The 14055-nt window shown below is 45.2% G+C and overlaps 1 pseudogene; it reads right to left on the reverse strand.

The window, feature by feature from the left end:
• Positions 1-13371: 13371 nt before the first annotated feature.
• Positions 13372-13651, reverse strand: LOC102847918 (annotated as a pseudogene).
• Positions 13652-14055: the final 404 nt, after the last annotated feature.

The following is a 14055-nucleotide window of genomic DNA, read 5'->3' on the forward strand; positions in this document are numbered from 1 at the left end:
TGCTATTCTGACTGGGGTGAAATGATATCTCATAGTTGTTTTGGAGAAATAATTCTTTAAAGTTTCTCTACCTCACTTAAGTAAGTATGGTAAATTCATGGTGAATTTTAATTATGACATTGACATAGTCTAAAGAGAAATAGACTTATTCTGGAAATGTCCTTTTTAAGATTTGGAATATAATTTTTCTATTTCTTGTCTCTGATTCCTCTTGTTCATGATGGATTTTCTTTACTTGTAGTTTGGACTGCAGCCTCCTATTTTCCTGGCTTTATGTGAAAATTCTCTAAGTCTTGGGTTGAACAATTTCCTTTTGTTTCATGGACTGTCCAAGTAGTAATAAATATTCAAATATGTTTTAAAGGACCATATACTGTAATTGAGAAGATCAGATATAAGGATATGTTTAAGTAACAGTGAAATAATAGGTTATCATCTACTGTATAATGCCTTTGAGATTTAAAAAAATTATATGCCTTACTCACAGGAAAAGATGAGAAAGTACAGATAAGCAAAAACAGAAACTAGATTTTAAAAAACCCACAACAGAAATTTAGATAAAAATTGCCTGTCTCTGGCATAGAAATGAAATCTTTCTAGACTTTTCCTCAGGTTATTATTGAAATGTTACACATGTGTATTTTTGAGCTTCATAACTAAATTGTAAACTCTTTGAGGGGGAAAAAACCCCAAAACAACTCACATTTTGTACCTTTTATTTAAAAAAAACCACAAACCACCCAAACCCTATCATAGTTCTCAGTATAACATTAGTCTCACTGGACTGTTTGGAAGGAAAATGACAATAAGTGGATTATTTGCATGTTGAAATTGACATCTTTGAATGTAGGTCATACATAGAAACTCCCCCCCCACCCCAATTTCTAAATATTTTGAAACTGCAAACTTAGTATACTTCACATACATTGTACAGGCACATGTAACAAGGATTACAGAAGATGCTTTTTAAAACTGATACAAGTTTTATTTGATGTTCCTGTGATGTTCCGTGTTAGAGTTACAATTCTCCTTGGAAAGGAAAATGGTATCCTTCAGACACATTGCACCAGGTTTTGATAATTTCAAAGTTAAATTCCTCAAAATATCAAAATGATTGATGATACAGTTACAAGTTTTCATTGTAAATATTCAGAGAACTTAAGGCAAATTCTTACATGTTCTTACTTCTCTCCAGGCCCTGAGCGTGTGTGTCTTTGAACTAATTAGTATGACAAGCCTGGCATTTCTAGACATTTGGGCCCTGCCCCTCTCTCTTGTTTTCCTTCCTTCTTCTAGTAGCCTCTCTTATCCTTTTGTTTTCTTTTTAAACGTTCAATTTTTTTTTGCTAAAATATTCTAAAAAAATAAAAGAGTCCTCTAACATATACACAAAAATAGAGAGAAAGTGTGAATCCCCATTTAATCATCTGAGATTCAATTGAACTTTTGCTATCCGGGCTTAATTGATTTTCTATTTAACTACTAAGAAAACCCAAAATATACAAACCGACAATGCTCTGTTAAAAAAAAAGTATCTTTTTTTCTGAAACACAAAGCTTTTAAAATGCGTAATAGAGTGAATTGTAATTCCACAGCAACTCCTGTTACCTACCCTGTATGCAATTATCCTTGATTTTCTCTAAATACTGGTTAGTTGAAGTCAGTACCCAGTGAAGTCCACTCATTCCATTTGATGGAATTCTAGTCTGATTTTCCCAACTTCTTCACCTTCCCAACATATTTCTCTTCACCCTCAACTTTATTACTTTTGTGTTGCTGTCTGTTTAACCTCTGCTCCTTTCCCCACACCCACCAAATACCATTCAACATTCCATTTATGTCTTTACTTTGCTTAAACACTAGAACTGCCACTGCTGTCGACTCCAGCTCAAACTCCACAAGACAGAGCAGAACTGCTCCATTTGCCTCATCCTTCTTCCTCGAAGCAGTTGGTGGATTAGAACTGCCAGATTCATCCCGGAGAGGGTTAAACCAGGCTGCTTCTTGGAGGCAAGGATTCTGAGGCTTTGTCTAACATACTTTGGACATGTTGGAAGGAGGGACCGGTCCTTGGCGAGGGACATCATGCTTGGTAAGGTGGAGGGACAGCGCAGGAGGGGAAGACCCTCTGTGAGGTGGATTGATTCAGTAACTGGGGTAATCGGGATGGGTGTGTGTCAGAGACAGTGTGATTGGCACAGGATAGAGCAGAGTTTAGGGCTGTTGTACATAAGATCGCTATGAGTCACAAGTGACTCGACGGCACATGACAACAACAACCCTTCCATTAGCAGCTCAACACCTAACAAATCCATGGCCAATGAAATTGTTCTGACTCCCTGGTGACCCCAGTTTGGGTTCTGAGGCTGTGTGAACAAAACACACCAAGAACAGCCTATTGCATCTTTTTATTTTCTTTTATTTTATTATTTTTTGTGTGTGTTCCGTCAACTCAGATCTCACTAGCACAGGAGGAGATTGCCCCTCCGTCTCCAGCAGAGCATCCATCTGGCGGATTTGAACCATGTGTCTCTGGGGTTGCAGTGCAGCTTCTTGCCACTAGGCCACCAGAGCTCTCCAGCCTCGTGCATCTTTCTTCTTCAGAACCATCTGGCGGTTTTCAGACCAAAGTCTTTTGACCAGGGTGGGTACTACTACACCAAGTTGTTGTTATTGATTGCCTTGAGTCAAGTACAACTCATAGAGACCCTAATGTACAAAAGGCCTGAAGCCCCTCTACAACTATTGGCATTTATCAAAGTTCATAGAGCTTCCGGAGGCATGTTGTTTAGAAAGTGGATGCCACTCCTGCTTCCAAACATGTTGATCCTTACACATTGTCTGTTGTTATGTGTCATTGATTTGAGACTCATAGTGATCTGTGTACAACAGCCCTGAAACCTGCTCTAAACCTGTGCCAAATTTACTGTCTCAGGCACACCTACTCTTATTATCCCAGTCACTGAATCAATCCATCTCATTGATGGTCTCTCTTTCTCGGCCCCTTATCCTTCCAAGCATGACATTCCTCTCCAAGGACTGGTCCCTTCTTGCAATATGCCCAAAGTATGTCAGACGAAGCTTCAGAATCCTTTCCTCCAGAGACCTTGCCTGGTCTCACGCTCTCCAGGATGAACCTGTTTGTTTCCTAGCAGTCCATGGTATAGTTAACACTCTTCTCCAGCACCACAGCTCAAAGGCATCAAGTCTTCCAGCATCCCTAGTCATTGTCCTTAAACATTAGAAAGGAAAATAAACAGAAGAGAGGGTGAAGATAGGAGGGGTGCTGACCAAAGCTTATGATGCAAACCAAAACCACTGCTGCTGAGTGCCTCACAGACGGATTCACCCACAGGGCTCCTGAGGCCATGACTACTCACTGCAGCTCACTGCTACATCTCTTTCCCATGGTTGGAACCTTAGACCTTCTGGTTCGCAGCTGTGTGCTTTAACCACTATACCACCAGGCTCCTGGAAGTCTGGGGTAGACCTTGAATATTTGAAAATTAGTCTATGCACTAAACTTTGTTGTTTCCAAATTTATATTGGTTTACATACAAAAGTCATATACAATGTGTTTCATGCATTCCTCCATTCACACTGTATTTCACATTATCATTCCCATACAATGTGTTTTATAAAATCAATTACCATTGACCCACGTCCACCATCAGCCCTCCTTTTCAGGACCCCACTGGATGTCTCCTAATTCCTTCATCCCCTTCCTCCAGCCACCAAACTCTGTGACCTCAAGATTTCCCCCCGTCCCTCCCCTTCCCTCTTTGGGATTACTAGTAATCCTTCTATTTTCACAATAATGGCCTTATGCAGTATTTGTCCTTATGACAGAAAAGCTAGTTCACTCGGCGTAATGATGTCCAGCCTCTCTCAGGCTCTATAATATTTTTCAAAATTTTTGCTCCTGAGTGCTGCATAGTATTCCACCATGTGACTGTACCACAATTTCTCAATTTTTTTTTTTTTGTTGTTGTTGTTGGTGGATATTTGGGCTGTTTCCATTTTCTTGCTATTGTGAATAATGCTGCTATAAACATTGGTGTACATCTATGCATTAAAATTTTAAAGATGATGGTTTCTTTTAAAATAAGATGAATCATGCCTGTAACATTTGTGGAAGACAGTATACCAGCCTCCTCTTCCTTTTAAGAGAGATCTTTGCCATTGTACAACACAGGCATGTATACAAGAAGTGGAGAAAAGCATGTGACCACAAAATGAGAAAGAAGAGTGATGTGAGAGGAAGGAAATATATGAAAAGAAAAAGAAAGGAAGGAAAGATGGAAGGATGGAAGGAAAAGACAAGAGAAGAGAAGAGAAAAGGAAGGAAAGGGAAAGAAAAAAGAAACGAAAGAGGGAGGGAGAGGAGAGAGGAAGGAAGTTACAAACAAGGGTTCTCACATTTCATTGTTTAAATGTCACCAGGAAATGTATTTAAAAAGCAAGTTTCCAGGTCCAGCTTACAGAAGTGGCCTTCCAATGGTTCTGAAAGCAGACCCAGGAATCTGGGTGGACCGTGGACAACATTTCAGAAATACTGGGAACGTGCAGAATTAGAACATGGCACATAGTGGGGATTGGAAGAATGCCAGTAACAATGGATGAAGAAGCAACTTCTGCCACAAGACACTAACCCTGGGTGTTTGCAGATCTTCTGAAAGATACTAATATATGTCTAGACTCCAAATCCGCTCCTGTGCCATTAACACTCACCACAGTGCACAGGACCCTCACCAGCTGCGTGCACCTGAGCCACAGAATGACATCAGAGGGGGAGGAATAAGAAAAAGCATTTTCTGAAGTGTGTCATAAAAATAAAAAAAACATTAAACAAACAAACAAACAGCCCCCCACAAGACCAAAACTGCTGGCATGAAGTGGATTCAACTTCTAAGGACTCTCTGTTGGATTCCTGCATCTGTACATCCTGGGCGGGGGTGGCAGGGGAAGATCACCCACCTTTCTCGCTTGGAGCTCCTAGTGGGTTTGAACTGCCAACTTTTCAGCTAGTTGTTGTTGTGTCCTGTGAGTCAGAACTAACCCACAGCTGACACATCCAGTGGGTTTTCAGAGGCAGTAATCCCGTGGGAGGAGAATGCCCATCTTTTTCCGTCAGAGCAGCTAGGGGATTTGAACCACATGCCTTAGGGGATGCATAGCAGATTTTACCACTAGGCCACCAGAGCTCCCTAGTAGCCCAAGACATACGCACCAGCACATTGTTAAATGTGCTATGAGAACTCTCTTAGAAATGCAGCAAATTGTCCCTCATGAACTCAGAAATGCAGCAAATCATCCCAGTCTGTTTAGATAATCACAGGATGACCTGGTTGAGAGAACACTCCTTACCTCCTGTGGCTTACCATGTCCCAGAACAAGGACACTGGCCTTGTACCAGTGTCTGGAGACATCAAGGAATTCTGAAGCAATTTCATCACACTGAAAAACACACATATAAACTATGTGATGCTGGATGTCTGCAGCAAGTGCATTTCTGTACGTGGACTTGAGATTGCAGACTGAAACCATGAAGCAGGACTGAAGTCAGAAAGAAAAGCGAGAGATGTCCAGTTAAAGTGCAGGCGAAGATCTCAATTCAAAAGCACACCAGACACAGGTCCAGCAGGATTCAATGAATCTAAGTTCATTTAGTATTGCTCCTTTGCATTCCAGAGCCTTATTGGCTTTCTTATAATGAAAACCAACCAATCAAATAGAATTGCTCTTTTTAAGACCCTAGGAATTGAATCTAGACACAGACTACCAAAAGAACAAACAAATCTGTCTTGGAAGGAGAGCAGCCAGAATGCTCCTTAGAAGCTAGAATGGTGAGACTTGTCTCATATATTTTGGGGATGTTACTGGACAAGTATGTCCTTGGAGAAAGACATCTAGCCTGGCAACGTGGAAGGTAATTGAAAAAGAGGAGAGTCCCTCAAGGAGATGGATTGACACAGCAGCTACACCAATGGGCTCCAACCCGGAAGGCTGGGAAGGTGGCACAGGATTCAGCAGTTACTGCCCATGTGGGGACCACACCTAGACCAAGAGGCTGTTGTGTAACAGAGCAAGGAAACACCTGCTGTTGTTATATGCCATCGAGTCGCCTGAGACTCACAGCATCCCTATGTCCAACAGCCCTACACCCTGCTCTATCCTGTGCCAGTCTTATTGTCTTCAATGCACCTACCCACATTACCCCAGTCACCAAATCAATCCATCTTATCAAGGGTCTTCCTCTCTTGCACTGTCCCTCCACCTTCACAAGCATGACGTCCTTCTCCAGGGACTGGTCCCTCTTTGCAACATGTCCAAAGTATGTTAGACGAAGCTCCAGAATCCTTGTCTCCAAGGAGCAGCCTGGTCTCTCTCTAGGACGAACTTCTTTGTTCTCCTAGCAGTATATTCAATACTCTTCTCCAGCACCACAGCTCAAAGCCATCAATTCTTCTGTCATCTTTATTCATTGTCCAGCTCTCTGATGAATAGCAAGTGATTGCAAAGACTATGGCCTGGACTTTAGTCTCCAGACTGACACTGTTGTTCTTTAGTACTTTGGAGAGGTCTCTGACAGCAGACTTACCCAATGTAATTCATCTTTTAATTTCCTGGTTGCTGGTGCCAGCACAGTTTAAAATTAAGAAGGGAGCGTATCAGGATCCTATTTTCTCTCTTCACTCTGTATACTGAGCAAATTATTCAAGAAGCTGGACTCTATGAAGAAGAATATGGCATCAAGATTGGAGGAAGACTCATCAATAACCTGTATTATGCAAATGAAACAACCTTGCTTGTTCAAAATGAGGAGGACTTGAAGCACTTGTTGTAGAAGATAAAAGACAACAGCCTTCAAGATGGACTGCATCTCAACGTCAAGAAAACAAAAATTCTTACCACTGGATTCACTGGACTGGTAGGCAACATCATTATAGATGGAGAAAAGATTGAAACTATCAACAACTTCATCTTACTTGGTCCACAATCAACACTCTTGATATCAGTAGTCAGGAAATCAGAAGACATATTGCACTGGGAAAGTCTGCAGTCGAGGACCTCTCCAAATTATTGAAGAGTAATGATGTCAATTTGAGAACTAGGGTGTATCTGATTCAGGCTATGATCTTTTCAATCACTTGTTATGCATCTGGGAGCTAGACAATGAATAAAGATGACAGAAGAATTGATGCCTTTGAGCTGTGGTATTGGAGAAGAGCGCTGAACATCCCATGGACTGCCAAAAGAACAAATATGTCTTGGAGAAAGTGTAGCCAGAATGCTCCTTGAAAGCAAAGATAACAAAGCTCACCTCACATACTTTGGGCATGTTGCTTGGAGAGGGACACGATGCTCAGAAAGGCAGAGGGTTGCTGAAGGAGAGGAAGTTGCTTAACCAGGTGGTTTGACACAGTGATTGCTGCAATGGGCTCTAGTGTGTCAGGAAGTGTGAGGACGGCACAGGGTTCAGATCTGTTGTTCAAAGGGTCATTATGGGTCATACTGGACTTGATGGCACCTAACAACAACAACAACAACAAACAACATTGCACACAGGGCAGCTGTTAGCAGAAGCCAACAACTCAATCTCTACTATATTTTAGTTTTTTACATGGAAACAGATGTTAAGGATTCAAAATGTACTTAAAAAGATCTTTTTGTAGGCATACCATGTTTGACTTGCATTTCATCAGCTTCTTGATAGGAAGCGATCACACGAGATTCAAATAGTGTGCAGGAAATGTGTCTTGCAGGCAAAGGTGGTGCCTTTTTACTTTTGTGGGCATTTCTCTTCAGGCTTATTGGTGACTGCAACGGCTTCCAAGCATAAGTGCATGGAAAAGGTTAAGGCCTGTAAGATGATTACTGGACAGCAGCCAAGAAATCGAGACAGGCCAAGGCTCCTGGGAATCAGCAGTGAGAAGACTCTCTTAAAAGTAGGAGCTCTGGAACATTGCTGTTGGGGTGCATGGCGACGAGGGTGAGGAGAAACGTGGGAGAAAACGGGGTTCGGGAGAGAGGCTGGAGGAGGAAGATCTATACATGTGTTTAAAGGGCGGAGCCCACACAGCTTCCCTCTTGCCAGGTTAAGAAGTGCCTTTCCCCGCAACGCAATAAAAAGCAGGCACGACTTCAGGAGCTGTTTCAACCTGCCTACACCCTACACTGACTTCCCCAGAAAACAAGCAAGCAAGCGGGTAAATGCCATCCATTGCCAAGTCTCCGATGACTTGCTTCCAGCCCCCTCAGATTCCAGGGGCGGCCCCCAGGCACAGCCCAACGAGGGAGGATTCACATGGAGTTGTCTCCGAGAGTGGGCACTGCATGGACGTGGGGCCAAACTTTCGACTTGATTCATTCCAAATCTTGCAAATCCCCAGAGCGGGGTTCGGTTGCGGGGCTTCCCGGGCCGGGCCGGGTAGGGCAGAGGCAGAGCAGCAGCAGCTTCAACAACATCAGAAGCACCAGCATCAGGAGCATCACCAGCAGCAGCAGCAGCAGGAGCAGCGGGCGGCAGCACTGCCGGTCCCCAGCGCGATCACGCCGCCAGCAGCGCTGCCCTCCGTGCCCCGTCCCCCGTGTCCAGCCCTCACACTGTTATTTGCGTGACTGACCCGAACCCGGCGGCGGGGAGGACCCGGCAGCACGAGGGAGGCAGGCCACGGCCCGCTCACTTCTTCCCACCGCGGGCTGCTGCAGCATCCTCCTCCTCATTGGTCCTAGGCTTGCGTCCATCACCCCCACGCCGCACTCTGATTGGTAGAAGCCTAACTTCGGAAAGGAGCCGAGTGACTCCTCCGCCTCTTCGCTCCGGTCTCCCATCCCCGTTCGCGGCAGTGTCCTTAGAAGACTCATTGGGTAAGGGGGGAAGCCAGCCGCCTACGAAGCTCGGATCTCCATTGGTCAGTGCCCACGCCCGTCAGAGCGGCGGGCTCTGCCATTGGGCGGCTCTGCCCCGGCTCCCGGCCTTAACGCCTCGCCCTCGCCTCCGCCCCTCCCGCCCTGCCTAGGCCTCCAGTCCCCGCCCGTTCGCGCCGCATCTCCGCGGTCCAGCTGGGCGGGGACGGCCGTCGGACTCTGTAAAGTCTGTGAGTCACTGCACAAGCCATCAATCCAATTCCATGTCCTGAGCGAGCCGCGCAGGCGGTGCCGCCCGCCCCGCCGCCCCTGCCCGCGCGCCCCCTGCTCCATGGCTGGCTGGCTGGACTTGTTACGGTGTAATCTCCTCCTCCGCCTCCGGAGCGGCGGCCACGTCCCCGCTGCCAGCCTCGTCCCCGCCGCCAGCCTCGTCCCCGCAGCCGGCCTCCTCCGCGGCGTGGGGACCGCAGAGGCATGGGCTAGCCCCCGGCCGCTGCTCCCCGGGCGCCCTCCGCTGTAAATGAACGTGCGCCCCGCGCTCGCGCCGCGCTCCCGCCGCCCGGGCACCGTCGCCAGGCTCGTCTGCGCCCCTCGCCAGGGCGGGGGTCCCGGGGGCCTCGCTGCACGGAGGGTGCTCCCCGTGTCGCCCGCCACCCGCCTCGCGCTGTGACTCGGGTTCCCCGCCGCTCGCATCCCACGCCCGCGTGCTGCACGCGGCTGGCGCCCTGCCACCCCCGGCCCGGAGCTCGCAGGAGGGTGAGTGAGTGCTGCGCGGGGCCCTGCGGGGGTCAGGGGTCGGGGGTCGGGCGGGCTGGGTGTTCCTTCACCCCGCCCCTCGGCTCCCCTCTCCCCACCACGAGCCTGGCTGCGCATTTCTAGGGAATTGCCAGACCTCCACCCTCATCCATCCTGGTGTGCAGGTGACATGAGTGGTCCTGGCGTGCTGGCTGCAGGATGCACATGATCTGTGACCTGCGAAAAGTGTCACCCACGGCTCATGGTCCATGCCCCCCTAAATTAAAGTTAAAACTTTTATTCCTGGAAGAAGGCAATGCAACGCATCATTTTTCGCTGGAACGTCTTGACAGCACGGGGGAAGACAGGCTGCATCTTTTTAGTGTTTTTATTTTGAATAGTTTTATGGCTTCTCTCGCTCTTTTTTAAACCCAGCTAATTTGGCATTAAAGGTTGTGAAGTCTTTGAACCTGTTGGACGAGAGCAAGGTGAGATGGAAATCGGGTTTGGTGTTTCGTCGTCAGCTCACCTCTCTTCTGGGAGGACAACACAGAAATTCTCATTCCTCAGTCATGGGGCACGATGGAGTGTGTTAAAGATGAAAGAGCCATGGCAATTTTAGTCTTTTCAGTGATGGACTTTTGCGGACTCGATGGCTCTTTAAACGATGTCAAGTTACAGAATTTTGGTAAAAAATTTTGTTTGGCTCTTGACTCTGAGTAGCTTAAAAGCACGTATGCCTGTCCGCACTCTTTATGAGAATCTTGCCTTGTGCCTTGTTAATATTTAATTTGAGATAAAAGCAAAAATTAAGTGAGGACTACTTACTCTGAATCTGCCTCGGAGATTGTCTTTGCTGCTACAGCCTCTTTTAAATGGCCTGGCTCTTTTGAATCCAGCTCTCAGCTACTTGTCCACAAGGCTCAAATGAGGCCAAATCAAACATGTTTTGAAATATTAAAAGGACGGGAAAGGCCTCTTAGTAGTTCATATGCTCTTTCCCTATCAGAATAACCAGAATAAGCTGTGACTAAATTGAATTTTAAAGAATAGAGTGAAATGTGCCAAGTTGCTACAGAAAGACATTTCCCCTCCCTCAAGTAAAAAAAAAGTAGAAATCTGTTTATGGTCAGCCCAAAGTAGTGAAGCTGAAAGGTAACTCCAGTGTGTATGCTGTCTGAAGGAAGTGCTTGTGGACTGTTTTAGGAACTTAGGTGAAGCCTTTTTTGAGTTGATTAGTAAATTTCATCCTGTGACCTTTCTCCTGCGTGTAAGATTGAATTGGCATAGTACAGAGGGGCCTTGCTGCCTGAGCGTGAATCTTGCCAACCCCCATGGCTGTGTGATGTTCTTAATCAGGCCTGCATCACTTCTGTGGGGTCCACAGAACAAGTGATTTCTCCCCAGTGGGATGATGGGTGAGAGTGGACATGCCACAGGCCACTCAGTGTCAGCTACCCTGTCATTGCCCTAGTTCTCAGAGAGGCTGTCTCTAGTGTAGTGCTTAAGTGCGGGGACTCTGGAAGCAGACTCTATAGGTTCAAGTTCCAAGGCTACCTCTTGTTGCCTTGGTGAAGCAAGTTATTTAAGCTCTTTGTAGCTCAGTCTCCTCATCTGTAAACTGGGACAATAGTAGCTTTGTAGGGATACTGTGAGGACAGCGGCTGTTAGAAAGCCCCCACCCCCTGTGGATTCTGATGTAGGGCAAACCTTTAGGACAGAGTAGAGCTACCCCTCGGACTGACTTTCCAAGCCTGGCGGTCTCTAGAGAGGCGACAAGCTGATGGATTCAGATGCCAGCATTTGGTTCATTTACTCTGTGCCATTAGGATGCCTGCTGTGAAGACAGAATGTGTGCAGTGGATCTTCTCAAGTGTAAACCACTCTCTGTCATGCTCCTTGTATGTGTTGAAAGGGAGGCTCCGCTCTCCTTGGTGTATTTAAATTCTGACTTCTGTGTGTGGAGATAAAGAATTATTGTTGTTGTTCAAATGAGTGGAAAGTTTTATAAAATGGGTGATGAGATTTATACTTTACAAATAGCCTTTATACAGTGAGCCTTTTCAAAATACAGCTTTTGGTTGATTTGGGTTGGTCATTCCCTCATGTAAATTTGGGCCAAAATATAATGCACATGTTGTTGTTGTTATGTGCCGTCAAGTTGCCTGCAACTCATAGCGACCCTATGTACAGCAGTTCTGAACCCTGCTCTATCCTGAGCCAGCCTTATCATCTCTGACACACAGTCAGTCCCTCTCCTATTTACTTTTATTGTAATTGTGATACCGATTACACTTTTGCTGTTACCTACCCAAGACCCTTCACAAGCGGAAGTGGTACAGAGGTTTTCTCCTCCACTAGACAACGCGTCTTGAAGGTAAGAGTAGTATTTCATTTGTCATTTAGTCACTGCCTCCTAGCAGAGCACCTGGCCCAGCAAGAAGCTTGATGAGTGCTTATGAAAGGAAGGAAATCCTGCACTTCCTCAAGTTTTTAATACGTTGCCACAGATGATGGCAAAATGTGTTTCTAATCACGGTCATCAATTTAAAAGTGTGCGGCAGCGTTTAAATAGTTGAAGAACATGAAACGTGATATTGTGGAGAAGAGTATTTTATTGTCCAATTGATTTTCTGCCTTCATGTTTATTTTGTAAACAGAACAAATTGGGGTGAGGGCAGTATAGCGTGATTTAGGAGACCTCTGATGGCTGCATTGCAATCCCAAAGGCACACAGTTCGAATCCACCAGCTGCTTCATGGAGGAGGATGGAAAATCTCCCGTGTGATTTACTGTCTCAGGAAACCCACTAGGGGTTCAGCAATGGGTCATTTTCGACTGGATGGCACACAGCAACCGCACAACTGGTGTCATACTTGGTAAGGAGTTGTGTAAACTGAAAGGCAGATTGTTTGAATCTACCATATCTACTCCTTGGTAGAAAGATAGTGCTTTCTTACGCAATTTACAGCCTCCGAAAACCCACTGGAAGCTCAGCTTTGACTTGTTTCCAGCTTGACAGCATCTCATTGTATTTGCATAGCTCTGGTGGCTTAGTGGCAAGAAGCTGGGCTGCAATCCCAAAGGCACAAGGTTTGAGGCCACCTGCTGCTCCATGGGAGAAAGATGGGAAGTCACCTCCCATGTGATTAACTGCCTCTGAAAACCTGCTGGAGGGTCAGCTCTGGGTGAATACTGACTTGACAGTACACAACAACAACAATTAAGAAATGTCTTTTTATTCTTTTAAAGATTAAATGAAACATAAAGATCTGATGCCATCCTTTGATATCAGACACGCCCATTTATTATTTTAGGGCTCAGTTCTAATTCCCAAACGTCATATCACTAAGTCAGATGTTATTATAATTAATTTTCATTATACACCTTAGGGAGCTTGGGTGGCCTAGTGGTAAAGACCTATGCTGCCAACCCAAAGGCACATGGTTTGAATCCACCAGCTGGTCCATGGGAGAAGGATAGGCAATTTTCTATGCAATTTACTGCCTTTGAAAACCTAATAGAAGGTCAGCTGTTAATTGATTTAGAGTTGATGGCACCCAACAACATGATTATTCGCTCTTTTAGAATGAATAATATCAAAGCTAATTTACCCACCCAATGTTGTGGAAATAAAAGGACACCATTTGTTTGGTGTTTTTTTCTTTTTTGTTTTTTGGTTTTTTTTTGTTGTTGTTGTTGTTGTTGTTTTACCTAAATCAACCCATTTATTACAGGCTGGAGATGCTTCAAATGGGGGAACTTCTACTGGTCTTTCAGTTCCTTCAGTCTTCTGATGGCAGACTTCACCATGACGGCCGAGGTGGTGTTGTAAGTCCAAGCGCCACCAGCTGCTGTCTTCATGCAAGAACCACAGTGCCAGATGCCTACAGCTCGTCTTCTTCATTTTGGTTTTACCGCAGAAGGAGCAAGTGTACTTGGCATGCTGGCTGATTTCAATTTCCTTTACCATCTTCCTGAGCGAGGCACCATAACGGATCCCGTATTTACAGATGATGCCGACTTTCTTGGTGCATTTGGCCATTTTGCCTCAAACTAGAACCAAACCCAGAGAGCAAGGACACCATTTGTAAAGGATCAAGCCTTTACTTTTCATCTGTTCAAAACTGGTGCCTTTCTCTTGAGCAACCTTAGTAAATCATTGGGTATTGAAATAGCTGTGATAAAGAATGTGAATCGTAATGGAGGGGAATGTAGTGAAATGAAAATGTAAATAAAATCGTCATAATTTAAATTTCACCACACACTTACTAGGCTTTCCACCCTAAGGGAATTTTTCTTGAAATAAGGGAAGTTAATGAAGTCTACCTACTTTATTTCATAGGGTGACTCTGCTTTACCTGTCAATAAAATCCAGTCTAATTACTGTGTTGTCTAAAGTTATGTTGTTGTTGTTGTTGATTACCGTCCAGTGGAGCATGACTCATA

The sequence above is a fragment of the Elephantulus edwardii genome, unplaced genomic scaffold (genome assembly GCF_000299155.1).
Source record: "Elephantulus edwardii isolate Elephantulus edwardi_28Jun2011 unplaced genomic scaffold, EleEdw1.0 scaffold00011, whole genome shotgun sequence".
Lineage (NCBI taxonomy): Eukaryota > Metazoa > Chordata > Mammalia > Macroscelidea > Macroscelididae > Elephantulus > Elephantulus edwardii.